Genomic DNA, 17,161 nt, shown 5'->3' with positions numbered 1-17,161 from the left:
GGGAACATAAAACATTATGACTGACAAATAAACAGGATGACTCTGACTCTGATTAGAGACAGACATTAAAGGAAGAATGAAAACACTGGGGTTAGACAAAGAAGTGTAGATCTCCTTCTACCTGAAAATGATGCTTTGCAAGTCGAACGGGTATTCTATAATCCCAGTGGTTGGGATTCGAACCCTAAGCACATCCTGTTGGGTCGGTAGATAGGACGGTTCTGCAATACGATCCAGATCACTTAGATAGCTAGAGACAGGAAAGGACAACAAAAGACAGATAGAGGAAAGAGAAAGTGAAGCACAACAGCAGATACAGCAGCATACCCCCTCCAAAGCAAGTGGATCAGTCCAGATGTAACAAAAGAAAAAACATTCCCGAGAGTTATGAGGGGATTAGGAGACAGTTTTGTACCACCGCCCCCCACAAAAGTTCTTGCAGAAATTTGGCTTCATCCATGATGGTGGCTCCCAAAGACAAACCAATCCAAAAGTTTGTTCCTCTGCTCCACTGTGAAGGTTTTCAAGTTTAAGGGAGACAGGAACTTTACACCAAAACACTCATTTAGGACTAAGGAGGCTAACTTGGATTGCTTTTACGAAATGCCTTTTAGCTCGTCTTTGAGAGTGTGCCCTCAGGGATGTGTTAAGAGTGCTGAGCCCAGCTTTGCAGCGCTGGGTGGATGGAGATAGCGGCGTCGACGGTTTCCCGCTGGCTGGCCAACTGTCATGCAGCTCGCCAACCAGTGACATCATTGGGAGCATTTGACTCCAGTACCTGAAGATAATATTTTCCAGGTCAAACGGGTACTCAATGATGCCGGTGGTCGGCACTCGAACCCGCAGCACGTCCTGCTGAGTGGGCACGTACGCCGCTGATGCTATTCGTTCTAAATCGCTAAGGTAGCTGTGGAAGGGGAGGGAACATATAACAGAGATGCACATGTCTCAACAGTACCAGACCGCATGCACAAGTATAAACCAACAACCAGTTACTGTCAAAAGCACACTTGGTTTCATTTCAGCTTTGTATTGTATATAATGTTTGACTTTCTACATTATGGATCCAAAATGTGAAAGGGGTTCGAGCAGAATGGATATTAATAGCAGTAGGACTGAGAGATCTGTCCAAAGGATCACACCAAGAATCAGGATCCAAGCTCTGAATCACACTTTTCTCCTTTTCTGTACAATGCAGGTATCAGTGTCATCGTCTTAAGCCACCTTTATCTTTATTTTGGCAGGTTGTGATGAACATCCAAATTTATCAGATATAACAATAAAAACACAGAGAATATGTGAACACATGGACAAAATCAGAAGTAAATAGATTCTACATTTAGTGCATATTTTGTATTGTATTGTTTATTGTATATCCAGTTGCAGCAGATGATGTTCGTCACCAAATTTTTCATCAAGTCTGTATAATCCCAGTGCTACCCTAAGTATCACGAATCCATGATTATGCACCTGAATCACTTTCTTCACGGGAACAACACTATGCAGCAAAACGTCCGAAAAGGCCCCAGTGACATATCGGTTTGGTATATAAACAAACGGACTGCTTGTGATGGAGTCAACTTCAAAGTTGTTCACTGTGAGGGAAGTGATTCAGGGGCGCAATCACGGAAAGACTAACGGGTTCATGATACTTAGGCTATCACTGGGGTTTAACAGATTCGATGAAAAATTGGTGACGAACATCATACACTGGCTTGAAGTTTAAGCTGTGTTTTAGTGGCTTTTTGTTAGTTGTTGTTACTGGACAAAAAAGTCCTGCAAATTGTGTCATAAGACCAATATGACCAGCTACATTTGACTCCAGCACCAGTCTAGAAGTCTGAAACACACCTGCTCATTGTTGAAGTATGTCCACATTTGTATGTACCGTGAGCCATTTGTATGTAAAACCTTGCAGTGTTTCCTAATGATCTGAACTGCTGATCTGCCATAATCCACAGTTACACAATGAACTGAAAATATCAAACAGACCTAATTCTGTCACTGTTGGCAGAGGAACATGCTACACAAACTCAGTAATAAAATATAGTAATAGAGGGTATGCACTGTTTTTTTTCTTTTATGTTTTGCTTTAACCAAACTGTTATAATAACGCACAAATAACCTAAACACTTTCTTCTTGTCTTCTTTTTTTTTTTAAACATCTTAGCCAGTGTTAGCTAAATTAGCAACTAGTGACATAACTAAAATACTGGCTATGGTACAGATTTCTTTACAGTAAAAACAAACATCACGTTAATGAGGTCAACAGTTAAGTCTATACGCCTTTAGAAACTTCATTGACTGCACTTTGCTTGTAATCAACTGCTAACTTTACAGTACAGTACAACTTATCACTAACTAAAATAAAAATCAAATGAAACGTGAGCTCAGTTATCACATATTATGTGATGTATTATGCTGTTAGATTTTATCTTTTTATATCAAACTGCCATGGGGGCTGCTGCTCACACTGTAGCTATTTCGCCATTAGCTTATCAGCACATAAAACAAGGTTTATATGAACTGCTATGATGATATCAGTGTATCAAGATAATTTCAGTTACATTTGAGACTAAGCAAAATTACAACAGCTGTTTTTCCTTTTTCTTTCTTCAGATGCTTTTTTTGTGCCTTCATGTCATTAAAGCTAAAATCAGGCATATGTTTCATTACATAAATACTGAGTCCATTTACACTGCTGAAGGAATAAGGTTTGGACAGAGCTGAAATATATTTAATTATCCAATTCATCCCATTCCTCTGACAAGTAGATCATCTGCCAAATTAAGATCATCCATGATATGAAACCATCAGACCGCCCAGCCTTAATTTACAGACATTTATAAAACTGCAGGCATTTTCCTGGACTTTCCCACATGTGTGACCTGGCTCACTTATTCTGGTCAAATATATAATCACCACAGCTGTGAGACAAAAATGTTATCCTCTCTATTTCTGCACATGCAGTCGATAATTAGTCATCCTAAGAAACGGGCAGATAAAGGCTATGCTCTTACTATTTGGTTGAGTCAGAGAGCTGGTACTCTCTCCTGCGGTCATAGGCCTCCTGGATGCCAGGGTCAGTCCACAGCATCTTTATCGCCCCGATGTACGGCTGGTCGAATGAAGACACCTTCTCTACGTCCACCTCACGCACCAGCTGGGCATTATTCTGGGAAAAAAAGAAAAAAAATACACACATTTAGCAGAAGTGTTTTAATTTGACAGCTGAATGCCAGATATCAAATGATCTGTAGGATGATCGGTGACTCCTTATGAATGACATTTAAGGGAACAAAGGAACATTATCTATTTATGGTACATCTGTAAGGCTCTATCAAAAAAAAATACTGGCATGTTTTATCAAGAATCAATAACAAGCTGAATTTGTGAGGTTGTCAGGTTCTGCCGCTGTTAGAGTCTTGTGGTCTTGATGCAGTAGATCAATCTCTTAATAGAAGTGGGTGGTACTTTCACTGGAGGAAAACTCAACTAATTACATCAAAGTCCATATATGACTTCCTATCAGTGCTCAATAGTAACTATACTGATATCTCTAACCATTTACATCTTATAAGCCATCAAAATATGACCCATTATAAGTAAAGGCAAAATTTTAATCGTTAAAAATTCATCAAAAATCAAAGTATCTCAAACAAACTTTGTAGACATTGTCCCAAGAAAACTACAAAATTAAACTAATTAAACTAAATCCACTGGTAGTTCTGTCAGAGAAGATGTTTGAAGAAATTGCTAAAGAAGACAGCAACAGACACAGCGCCTTCACAACAGCTCATAACCTATGGGCTGGTGAGCTAAAAAGTACAGATTTCATACTGTATATATGAGTTCTTAAAGGCAGCAAGCAGTGCAGCTTTGTTACATTCTGATTTTTCCTTTCCTTTTATCCTGTGTGGTGATATTTTAAGCAGACACTTGACAGTTACACACCTTGTTCTGTTCATACTTGTACGGGATCTTGAGGGTTTCAGTTGCACGGATCATTGCCTGCATGGAGGTGAAGATGTTCTGGTAAACCAGTTTGGTGAAGCCCTTCTTGTCCTCATCAGTGTAGCCTGATCCATGGATTATTCTCATCTGCTTGATGAAAGTGCTCTTGCCACTTTCACCAGTACCTGAAAATGAGACAGGATGATAGTGGTTAACAGTGACCTGATACACCAGGGGCCTCAAGTATAAAGACTTGTGTGGATATCATACTGAAACCTGGCATACGCCCAAATCTAGAAAAGTCCGTACCCACAAAAAAATCCACATGAATAAAACTGTGTACGCCCGAATCCAAGTACACTTCCTTTATACATCCCAATCAGAGTGGAATTGATCGCATATGTTAGAGTACCTGACCCCTCCCACTCCACGCCTACATTTAAATATGCAAATCAGCATAAACAGGGTCTGCAGGTGGGATTCCCTCTGGGATTCCCCTCTCTGCATGATCAGATGACGTCAAGGTAGACGCAAAGCGGAGGCCAAAACAGGCGGAGGGAGAGAAGAGGACGAACTCAGTCTGTTTGAGCAGAGAGTCGATGATATTGTGAGTGACACTGGTGTCACAGGGCTGACTCGAATCACCCCCAAGGTAAATATATATTTAGTATTTGTGTAAGTCACACAGTCGTTCATTTTATGGGTCATACAACAGTCTGATCACAGCCAAACAAGATGAAGGTTCATGTGTATAATCATGCCAGGATACCAAAGAGGAAATCAAAGACTTTGACTCATGTTTAATTACTCAATTTACTATTTTCCAACAATGAGACAGGAGATAGTGAGACACAGTATCAACCTTCTGTCACAGAGGCTTCCTTTTGCCTCCCCAATGTTAGCTGATCCTCCAGTCTGCCACAGCCAGCTGCTGACGCCTGTCCGACCGGCATGGGTCCGTGCTGACCCGGGTCACGAGAGGACATCGTGAGGACAATCAGCAGCGTCAATGAGCAGACTTATAAATGTTCACACAGACATTAATACTACATTAAATGCATTTATCAACCAATGAATTTTATGTCTTTGTCTCTTTCTATGGTTGTTGCTAGGCTGAATGTCCTCTCGGACAGGATTGGCATTGATGGGTCCAGGGTTGGTCTGATTCTGGTTGGTCTGGTTCTGGCTGTGGATGTGCTGCTCTGGCAGTATAATTGCGTACCGGTGTATTCATTGTTCATCAGTGTATCTCTGACGTACACATCACTCGGAGGAATGACCTTTGTCACATTATTAACAGTTTCCCAGTGTCACCTCTAAGTGTCGCCAAAGGTTCCAAAGCACTAGAAACATGCATACGGCAGCTACGGAGTTGGCATGGAGCACCGCACATTTCCACGGTCATTTCACTCTTTATACAGCTGAACGTGAGCGTGGAAAAGGGCGTACAACATGTTTTTGTGGCCCCAGGTCTCTGCTGGGACCCTGGAACAAAAAGTGTTACTTCACTTATATAGAGAGGACAAAAGTCCAGAACCACTGAGTTCCACAACTGCAGATTTGGTAGAAATAACTGGGGCTATGGTGGGACTGAAACTTTAGTTGACTGTCATAGAAATAATTGTTGTTGCCTATGTGATTTTCTCAGATATACTTTCTAGTACAGAGTACAAGCCTAACAATTGTTTATTGATATACAGACAGTGCACCTAATGAACAGCCATTCTGTTACAGCCATTGTAAACTGTCGACATAGCATACGACAGATTTGACAAAAATAATTCAAAAGTCTATTGTTGAAATCTACAAAGAAACTGATAATGATTATAGATGTGCAGGTGCATCGGCCCATATCAGCCCCGTTGACTGACTCTGGTTCAGCAAATAAGACCGTACTGGTCAATGTCCATGTAATGTGCTGTATTAAAGGTTGTTTATGTTTGCGTGATTGAATTTGTGCTCAAAGACAGTGTGATGAAAGATTTCAGAAAGACGTTAAGTGTTCATCGACAAAGCAGTCCTTGTAAAGACTGTGAGCCCAGAACACTAAGTGCATCCGTGATACTGATGGGCCAGATCCAGAGGTGACACAGGGACATTTCCTGTTCAATAAGCTCTGTGTTTAAACTAAAGAACTTCTCTCCATGTTCAATACATGTATGAACAGGTCTCAGTACGTACTTTCACATGACACATGTTGCAATTTACAGAAATAAGATTTTGGGAATGAATGAATGAATGAATGAATGAATGAATGAAAATTTGGGTGTAAAAATACTTAAATTACTGCTGTGTGACATGGGGACTCAAAGTGAACGTTTCTTTTTCACTTTACGCAAATGTACAAAACATGCTGTTCTCATAAGAAATTGATACTAAATGAAACATAGGGCTTTAGCTATGATCTTAAACTACAATTGTGATCAATACTAGATAAAAAAGTTTGAATGATAAGTTTTTATGAACACAAATATGTTGTGACACAGGGACAGCAGTTTGTCACTTTGTTCAGTAGTCAGAATAAAAGACAATGACTGGAATGAAAACACTACAAATATGCTAAAAAACGTTTATTTAACATACATATTACAACTGAAGTGATATATACAGCTAATAGCAGAGCATATTTGACAAATAATTGGATTGTCCATAACCTTTCTGTATTCTTGTAGAGGCTAAAAATATCACTTATACAAGCACGAAAAAAATGTTATTAAAGTTAATAGTGCATTTACATATTTTAGTCCTTTTTAGGTTTCATTTTATATTGATTATATCGTCATATCTTTTTTAAGTGATACTGAAATTTTGTAAACAGCTCCATAAAATAGAGTTCTTAAGCTAAAAAAATAAGCCTATTTGAGAAATGATAGGTGAAGCTTCAATTTTTGACACTGATGTTCACTTTCGCTTAATCTGGCGCTGATAATGACAAATAACGTGGAAATAGTGATGGAAATGTGACATTTCTGTTTCATCCAGCTGTGTTCATGCAGGTGAACAGAGATGATTTTCACAATTATCCAAAATAATTGCATTTAGTTCTAATTATGCACTTGTGTAATAACTGACCAACATAGAAATAACTAAATCTTTTTTCTCTACTATATTACATACTGCATCCCCTACTTTCTAGCTGTCTGTTGATAATACATATTAAATTATCATTTAAGCTCATCATATATAAAATTGATTAAAATAAGATAACACAAAATCTATGGACATCCAAGAAGGGCCCGGACAGCTCAACAGTTCCAGTTCTACTGTAATATTCTGGCCTGTCTTTGCAAAAGCTGTCCTTGTCTGTCCAGCTACACCCTGGTTCTGATACACAAGGCTGTGAAGGAATCTGCACCATCATGGCCCAAGGCAGTAGTCCAGACCTCAATGCCAACCCAGTCTGTTTTCTTTTTTTCAGTGCACACTGTTAAGCTTAACTATTCGTTCCTTCAACTTTTGTCAGCTCTTTTCTCTCCTACTGTGTTAGTTTGGAATCCCCTAAAAAAGCAGAGTTTCCCGTTTTAAATCTACTCAAGATCATCACTGTGTATGAGAAAAACTAAAATATGTTTGTGGACTCAATCATGGCTTGGCAACGCTAACATGCAACTCAAAAACTCTCTGGTCATCCTGGGTCTGGTGCCTGATATTGTGTTGGTTATGGTTGTGACAGAGTTCACCGAGTGGAGCAGCCATGTGGAACCACATGAGACTTGCAGAGTTCACCTCAGCTCCATAAAGAGCTGAGTATGACAAGCTCACTTTTCCAATTCTGTAGCACAAAAACCATACATATGCTAACACACATAAACAAACAGAAAGACCTGGTCACGAAGACGGAAAGTTGTTTGTAGATGCAGCAAAAAAAGAGAGAAAAGGCAGAAATCCACAGATTCCTGTAGATCCCTCTCACACACCCTCACTTCTCCACAAGAGCTTTCACAGCAGGTTCTGTATCTTTATATGGACATATTCGGAGCAAACTACCAGTCTAGGCATAAGAGACGCCACAGTCAGGAAAGCATCAGAGGCTTGTATAGTTTAGTCCCAACCAGAGGCTGAAAAGACGAGGCAGGCCACCCAAACTCAACCTCTCCTTTCCCTCTGTGTACAGTTCACTCTGCCTTTTTCTTCAGAACCATCTTCCTTTCTTCCACCCCAATCCAACCACCTACTTTTTGGTTTTTTGCCTCAATAAACCTGCTTGTAATAGAACCTCACTTCTCCCAAAATCCAAGTCTAAGTCGGTGCAGTTCAAGCTCTACATATATACACTAATCTCTATTTGTTCAGCTGAACAGTTAAAAAATAATAAGTGATGAACAGTCTGTTTTATATGGGAGTGGTCAAAGGTATGAACAGAGCTACATTTACAGCAGCTATCCTGTCTGTTTGGGGATATATGCACTCTGTAGCCCTTAATTTAACATTGAATATTGATCCTGCCTGTGAAGAATTATATTATAATCTAGGTTATGACAGGAATATATCAAAACCTTTAGATGTGAATGGAGAACAATGAGTGTCCTTTTACATATTACCACACTGAGGACAAGTAGCCCATGCCCTCATATCCCTTATATCCCTCATATCACTTATATTGGTACATCAGAGTAAAAGCCTCTAAATCCAACTCATTCTATGGCCTGTTGTGTTTCCAGTCTGTTGCAGATAATGACTGGAATCTGTTGTATCAGTCTCAGCTTTGACGTGGCAATTTAATGGCATTTTTAGTAATACCTATTGATGTCCATCTTCAGGTGAATGCTTTTAAAGGCCTAGCTATGGTCATCTTTAAATGACAGATTTGGCACTCTTATCTTAATTCCCCTCCCCGTGCAAGTGTTTTCTGGACTTACCAGGCTGACATTCTAAAAAAAGAAACTGCTGCTAATGTCTTGCCTGGTAAAATAAAGGTTAAAATAAAAAAAGGGCAAAAAGATGAATGAATAAAACCTTATCTTTAAAAGGCAATACACTGACGTGCAAGATACCTTCCCAAGCAAGTGCATATTATGATGCACAGTTGATCATTACAATGGTTTTACAGTTTTTCCTGTGGACTTGATCTGTTGATGTGGCGGTGTGTAATCCGGGTGAGAGCTTCGGCCAGTTTCCGTCCTACTTATAATAGGACGGGGGTGCGGACCGTGGCGCCCACGGAAGTGAAAATGAAATTTAACGCTCATTTATCTTTTCCCTACTTCCTGAAGCTTCGCAAACTTTCATTCGAGGGGGCAGGACGTTTGTCCTGGCCTATTATATATTATACATATGTTTGATAAGTCTAATGCGATGGTGATGATTTTTCTGTATGAAATGTATGGTGTGGCAGCAAGGATTTTGCTGTGGTGCTGCGGCACAGCAAAACCTTACCAGTGGAAAGGCTGGTTTTATGTAATGTAAGGTGGGATCTGAATGTTTAACTATTCAAATAGTCATTTGGGTTTTAATATTCAAACTGTTATACAGTTTCCAGAAAAAAAAACCTCATCCTGTTGAAATGTGAGGGAGTCAAAAAGGTCTCAGACAAAAGTAATAAAAAGCCTGTTTATCAAAATAACTTAATTATTTTTCTCCATAAGCTCCACTAGAGTCTAAACACTTCTGTGTTTCCATCAGTAGATTCCTTCTTTGTAGAATTGCTGGGTCTGTTTTAGACAATGTCAAAAAGAAAGATTGTCAAACACTTTTCTGACCCTACCTCATAATACAGACAAGTTTTATATGTTGGGAGTATGTTAAACTAGATGTGGCACATCCTGAAACATAACACAACCTAAGTTTGTTACGATGGGAAGGTCATCTTCAACCCAGCACTTAATTTCATTCACGGTGTCAAGTCTTAGAACTCTGTCAGCATCGAGGTTGTTTAGTTCATTTGTTTTGAGCTAGAGAACTTTGTGACTTTTTAGTGGTAGAAAACACATTGCACAAAGTCAGACAAAGACAAAGACGGCTGAGTGTACTTTCCACCTCCTTTAGCAGCAGCAGATTTTAAGCCCTTTGTTCCATTGGAGAAGTGAACGTGATTTACAGATTTTGACTGGACCCACACTCACATCTATGCAACATTTTGGCATTACAATGATATTTTTAAGATACACAGCTCAGGACAAAGTGGACTTTATTTGAATCTCATTAATCTATTTTCCCTCACTCATTATCATAATATCCTTTTGACCACGCCCATTCAGGTGACAGGAATTGTTTCAAACCATTTCGGAAGCATACCCTGCAACATGTTTATATAGAGGATCTATGGCATAATGCCTTTTTTTATGTATTTATTTTATTATTTTGTCAATTAATCATGAATCCACACCTTGTTTCAAACATTTAAAAGGTTAAGTTCTACATGATCTAGTTGCGTCAGTATCGGACCAATATACAGTACAGTACCAGTATTGCAATGGCAAATCCTTATGGCCAAGATGTTGAAAACTCTCCATACACCAATGTAACATGAATCCAGGGTTCTTGCTAGCATCACTGAACGTCGGGGCCCCCGACGCTGTCCCTGGGGGGCCCCGACGCTGAGATTTGACCCACGACACTGTCTTTCAACCAGTGTAGCGATGTTTTTTTTGTGTGTATTCTGCCCCTGCTTGTGTGTATAGCGGCTAGCTCAGCAGATAGATAACAGGTTTCTCAAAAAAAGCCGGACGCTGAAAACTTCTCTCCAAAGCTTTTACTCGAGACTTCACTGTAAAACTGCAACATACATACAAAACATGTCTCAGTTATGTTCTTTGTTACAGCACATTAACATAGCATTATACATTCAAATGAATGAGAAAGATCGCTAGCTCAATGCTAACATAAATGGGAAAATCCACAGACATGCTAATGATTAGCATCTGCAGATCGACTTAAGATTTACAACGTCTTTTAATCTAACAACAAAAGTTTACATCAGAGACAGGTTTTACTGTTATTGTCTGACGCCTGCCTGGCAATATCACTTGCCTTACGCTCACTGGCTGACAGTGAGACTTCAACCAATTTATCTTATTTAAGTGGACCGATCACCCGTGGAAAATTATATCTAAAATTTTGCCTGTGCGTGCGTGTAGTGTGAGTGCCCTAATCCCTAACCCCCCTCATGCAAGTGAATATTTTTCTACGATCATGTCTGCGTTGAAGCGCGGGATTAACGCCAAACGCAAGGGTAATATCACATCGTTTTTTGGCTTCATTCCTCAAAATTTGCCCCTCAAAATGCAGGAAATAGTATTTCAGAGAGTTACAAATTTCAAAATTTTCCGGGGGAGGAAGCCCCTGGACCCCCTACAAAACTCGCGCCATGTACTCGGCACGCGCCTGTGTACATGGTGTCCCTACGCTGTGAAAAAATCCTAGTGAGAGCCCTGGAATTTATATTATAAAGACCAAGTGGCCTCTGTATGCGTGTATGTATATGTGTGTCTGCTTTACAACTGAAAAACTGGAGAGAGCTAGCCTTTGCCTTTTGGAGTAAATGTATTTTGGGTCAAAGATCAGACAGGTGAAAACAGCTTATTGATACAAACGATATTTTTTGAGTTATTAGTTGTTTTAAAATTACGATGGTAATATTACTATTAGAGCTGTCAAACAATTAAAAATTTTAATCGGATTAATCACAGGGTTGCTGTGAATTAATTTTGATTAATCACAATTAAATATCATTTATTTTTAATTTATATTAATCGCATTCCATTTGCACGAGCAAACAGACTCAAGAAAGAAGGGACTATATATGTACTTAACGTATTTGTCCAAGCTGGGCGACGCGAGCTGATGTGATAGCAGAATCCCAGACTAATTTATGCTTCACATTTATGTGGTATTTGACGCTGGAAGTGCTTTGGTGAAAAGAAAACTCCTTCCTGCAGAGTGTGTATAATACTTTCTGTCTTGGGTTTTTTTGTCCTCATATTTCCATCCAGAGGGCCAGCGTGCTGTTCAGCATCTTCCATCTTTATGGGATGGTTCTGCTGCCTGTCACTACCGGATCAACTGACAATTTGCGCATGCGCAACGATATCTCTACTTGGACAAACTAACCGGAATGTGTTGGCAGAGACATTCAGATTCATTCTGTGCTGCAGATGGGTTAATTGCGTTAATATTTTTAAATCAGATTAATCATGACGATGGGTTAATCTGCGTTAATGGGTTAATTTTGACAGCCCAAATTACTATGCTACTAATCTGTGTGTTACACCAGCAAACTTAACTCAGCTCCCCATTTTATCAACTCCACTCCTTCTAGAACCCCTGGATTCCCACGGGTCAACGTGCCAGTTGCACATAATGCGACAATTCGCGTTTGAACATAAAATGTTTTGAATGCAAATATGTTGAGTGCCTTTGCCTGTCAATAGCCAAGCTTCGCTCCAGCGTTCCTGCAGCCCTCAAGAGGACCAAATGATTCAGAAAATGAATGAATGAAGATTCTCCAAAATTACAGAAAGAACAAAATTATTTTGAGATAACAGTGTTTTCTGTGGAACTGATCTCTCGGTGTGGTGGTGTGTAATCCGGGGGGAGGGGTGTTTGGCTGGGGGGGAGTGTTGGCCGGCTTCCATTCAATTTATAATATTATCGGGGGGGGGCCCACAAAAGTGAACTGAAACTTAATGCTGATTTATCTTGTCCCTACCTCCTGAATCTTCACAAACTTTCATTTGAGAGGGGAGGACATTTGTCCTGGCCTATTATATATTATACATATGTATAATTATACATATGTATAAGTCTAATGCGACAGTGATGATTTTTTTGTATACAGTGTATGGTGTGGCGGTGCTGCACCATGGCAAAAGCTTATTAGCAGAAACGCTGAGATAAAATAAGACAAGAAAAGATAAGACAAGACTTCATTCATCCCACTGTGGAGAAATTTCAGTTAACAGCAGCAACATACAACAAGCAAGAAAAAGACAGGAAGAAAAACCACAAATGAGTGAAAAATATGAAGAGAAAAATAAGAAATCTGGTAATTATATAAATATTTATCTAAATATAGATCTAGCATTAGAAGTAAATATTATTTACATATTTAATTAGTATTAAACATTATTTACATAATAGCTGGACTTAGAATATTAACATATATGCAGCTTGTGACACATCATATCACAGCATTGTTATGATTTGCTGGATTGTGTGTATCCTAGGTTTGGGATAGGGTTCACAGACATATTGTTTCAGCTGTAGTGTTTAAGAGTGATGATGTTTTGACAAAAGCATGACCAGTATTTAAGTGTTTGTTTAACTAGACTGCTAAAGCTCTTCACAGGCAGGTAGAAAGAAATATGGACCTGTGAGAAGCTACTGTCTTTTGATCAGTGAGACAGCAGTGATTCACACAAAAAAATCCTAAACATTCTTACACACACACACACACACAAAACGTGACACTGCTAATGTTTTACAGCCAACGGTCTAAGTAGAAGTGTAGTGGCAGATTAAATAATGAAATGTGCTCTGTGTTACACGGTGCAGGTGGTATTCCCTCGGCTAAAGAGCTGGAAAGTCGTCCAAGGATGAGTTTAGGTGGATTTTGTGTGACTCGATGGCTTGGTGGAGTGTACAGTGAAGGAGTGCCATGACTGCTTTCTGACCAGACAGGATCTTTCACTGTGCAAAGCAGGTCAGGCAACATTGGAGTTTCCCTTTCAGAGTATGTCTTTGAGCACGCAACATAAATAGCAATTGTCAAGACAGCAGTGGAGAGTTAACCTTCTCACTGACTAAAGAGCTGGACAGATGGGAGGGGTGAGAATAGGATGTGAGGAACAGACTATGAAAAATAGTAGGAGTACATTCTGTCTGCTTTCCTTTCTTCACTTAAGTGGAACAAGTTAAAAACTGATATGCAGAGAAGTGAAAGGAGTGGGCATGGAACAGATCCAATTTATTTTTAGTTAATTAAGTGTGTATTTATTCATTTGTATTTGAATTTTCCAGACAAGCACTCACCAGTTTCATGTCTTACAGGCATGATCGACTCAATTCAACAGATCCCATTGTTCCCCTACCTAACTGGAAAACCCAGCAGAAGCTACTGTACATTCACTGAAGCTACTCCTGAGGGGTAATGTTTGTTCCCATGGCAACCCCTGTACTGGACTCATAAATACATGGCAGAAAAGAGCAGCTGATAGGCCCAGCTGATAGGCTGTCCCCACAGAGCCCAGTAAAACATGCAACTTTAGCTTTCACTTTTTAATCCCACAAAGTCCTTAGCTGTGGGAATTAAACAGGACTAAAACAATTGAAAAAAGTGAGATTCTCAAACATTTTATAGCCTTAAACTGTTACTTCATTCACTGTTATTCACATACAGTTTATTTAACATGAAAATAGACCTAGTGCATGGCAATTAAACTATTTCAGAATTGCATCGCAATACATTTTACGTTGATGATGATGGGCTTTGAAATCTTTGAGTAAAAATGTCCAAACAGCCAATCAAACAGAAGAAATACATACAACACCTGTGAGATGTCACAAGCAGAGAGTAGTTATGCAGCACACCGGCAGGTACATGTTTGTACTGAAGTAGTAATAGCTGATAAAACTCTGCCAAGTCAGATTTTCTGCATTTTCGTTTCTTTTACAGAGACGGCTACTGTTCTTGCTGCTGTCTGTGTTCAACACACATAGAAAGACACTAGAGTGGTACATTCAGGGAACCTTGTAAACTCCAAAATACCCCCTGCACTGAAGAAACAGGTGGCTGCTCGTTGTTGTAGACAGATGAAATGTTGCAATCAAGTAAATTCAGAAATCTACACATATTTTCCTACTACATCTGAGAGAATCAATACACTAGTCATTTGGGATGCACCGATACCACTTTTTTCCAGACCGAGTACAAGTACTTACATTTGAGTACTTGCCGATACCGAGTACCGATACGAGTACTTAATAATCCCATTCCAATTCTTAGTTCCGTTTGTAAATGTGCTTTATTGTCGTTGTCATTAGTCTGACTGGAACAAGGTGCTGCTACTGACATTTAATGTGTTGGAATGAACGTTTCTCAATTAATCCACCAGGGGGCGCCGCTCTGAATTACCCATACTGGACAAATACCACGAGGAAGAGTAAAATTTTTTGAGAAGAAGAAGAAGAAAGTCAGTAATAACAAACATGGAGACGATAGAGATGACACTGATGTGATACCAATATTGCAACGTTTTCACTAGTAAGGTTTAAAAGCTTAGCTTCAGCAGGTAGGGAAAAGATAAATGAGTGATGAGTTTGGTTTTCACTTCCGCTGGTGGCGGTCCGCACCGCTCTGTACTCCCAGTGGTATTCTCTGTCTGGGTACGCATCCACCAACACCTGGAAAATGGATGGAATGTATGCAGACGACGGACAGAATGCTGCGTCCGTATTTCTGTGTCTTTAACGTTACTTGCAGTCAGCGTTACTTTTATCACCATCATTCATTTTGAAAAATCCCCACACTCTCCACACATTATTCCACCGCTGCGTACCTGCTGCACCAAACTGTGAATGTCACACGGCCGTAAGTGGTATCGGTGCATTTATATCGGATTACTTTCACGAGTATGAATATAAGTACACACACTGAGTATCGGAGCCAATGCCCAATACTCGTATCGGTGCATCCCTACTAGTCACGTTAACATTCTCAACTTTAGCCAATGAGCTCTTTTTATTCTGCTTTATCAGGATACTCCCCAAACTTGCAGCATTATCGAGTTATATACTATATAACTACATAAGGTTGATCATAATGGAATATTACGATATTTTTTCTACAGGCCTGAGCCCTGTTTATGCTACTGCACTTAAACTTTCTCTTTTAAGTGAAGTTACTTTACAGGCCATTGTAGGACCATGTATGTTCCATGACATGCATGTGCACATATTTCACATATCATATTAAAATAAAAGTCAAGAATCAAAGCAACAGAGATCCCGACATTCTAATTTCAGAAACAAAAACACTGCATCCACATTTCTTAATTCAATAGCACCTTTCCATTTGATGGTTCTTTATATATGTGGGGGTGTGGTCCATAACTAACGCAGGATACGCTGGTGTAAAATCAAAGTGAAACTTAACATGCTCTTGCCGTCCGACTCCTATGCCTCTATTATACAGCGGATCTTACACAAAATTTTCACAACTTCTAACTTGTATCCACTGGACCCCCTCCCCTGCGCTATGGGCCCCACATAAATGCTGGGCCCCATGAATTTGTCATGTTTACCCCCCACCCCCTTAATGGCATCCCAGGTGACAGGACCTGGTCTGTTCTTACTTTGAATCTGCTCCGATTCTTCATACCAGCTCTGACACCAAATGTCCATTTTCTCATGAAATGAAAAATAACTTCAGGACTGGTCACTTTGTAGAACAAAACTTCTATTCTGACAGAGCATAATAAATCCATGAGATGAAGCAGACTGATAAAACAGCACACGCAAGCAGAAGTGAAAATTAATTCCCATGGTAACAGAGACAATGTGGCTGTCTGTTACTGTGTCTGTGCAAAATTATGAAGACTTCAATACTGAAACATAATAATTTAATAATATATTTAGTTAATGTCACACAAACAACAATGATGTTGCAAACATGGTCTCTCATCTTATCTTTTCAGTTAATTTGACTTCAATAAAAAAAGTTATGAGCAAAGTTTAAAATGGGACTCTGTGGGAAATGCTGCCCTACCCTCATAATCACACTTGGTAATTAGGACAAACATAAAAGATGTTAAAAATACAGATTAATCATATTATCATACGATCACTATACACAAAGCACACAAGGGCATGTATCAGTGCTGAGAAACTAGGATGTTCAAAACTCGCTTTCCAGTTAGTGTGCCAAGATTCCTAGAAGGGCAAAGCTGGAGGCACTGTATTAGTCACACAGTTAAATAACCATTAACTTAAAAAGAACTAGAAAAAAGGGGTTAAATAGTTAAAAAAAAAGACCCTTTTCAACGGTCACAGGACATGAGAGGCATTAACGGACACTTCAGCGCCAGTTTACATGAGGAGTAATAACGTGAAGCAGAGTTTGGCATTCAGTAATGACAGGGAAAGGACAAAAGGAAGCAAGAAGGAAAAGCAGGTGTCTGACACTCTGGAGGAGAAAAGCACTCGGAGTAAATTATTCCTTAAAGACCTCCTCCAGTACATCAAACAGGAAGCTGTGTCCACTTCAGTACAG

At 39.5% G+C, this 17,161-nt stretch overlaps 1 pseudogene; it reads right to left on the bottom strand.

The window, feature by feature from the left end:
• LOC115417653 (guanine nucleotide-binding protein G(q) subunit alpha-like) overlaps positions 1-17,161 on the bottom strand; it is a 59,646-nt pseudogene that overhangs the window by 23,634 nt on the left and 18,851 nt on the right.

Source organism: Sphaeramia orbicularis, chromosome 4 (assembly GCF_902148855.1).
Source record: "Sphaeramia orbicularis chromosome 4, fSphaOr1.1, whole genome shotgun sequence".
Lineage (NCBI taxonomy): Eukaryota > Metazoa > Chordata > Actinopteri > Kurtiformes > Apogonidae > Sphaeramia > Sphaeramia orbicularis.
This window is presented reverse-complemented; position numbering and strand designations above follow the sequence as displayed.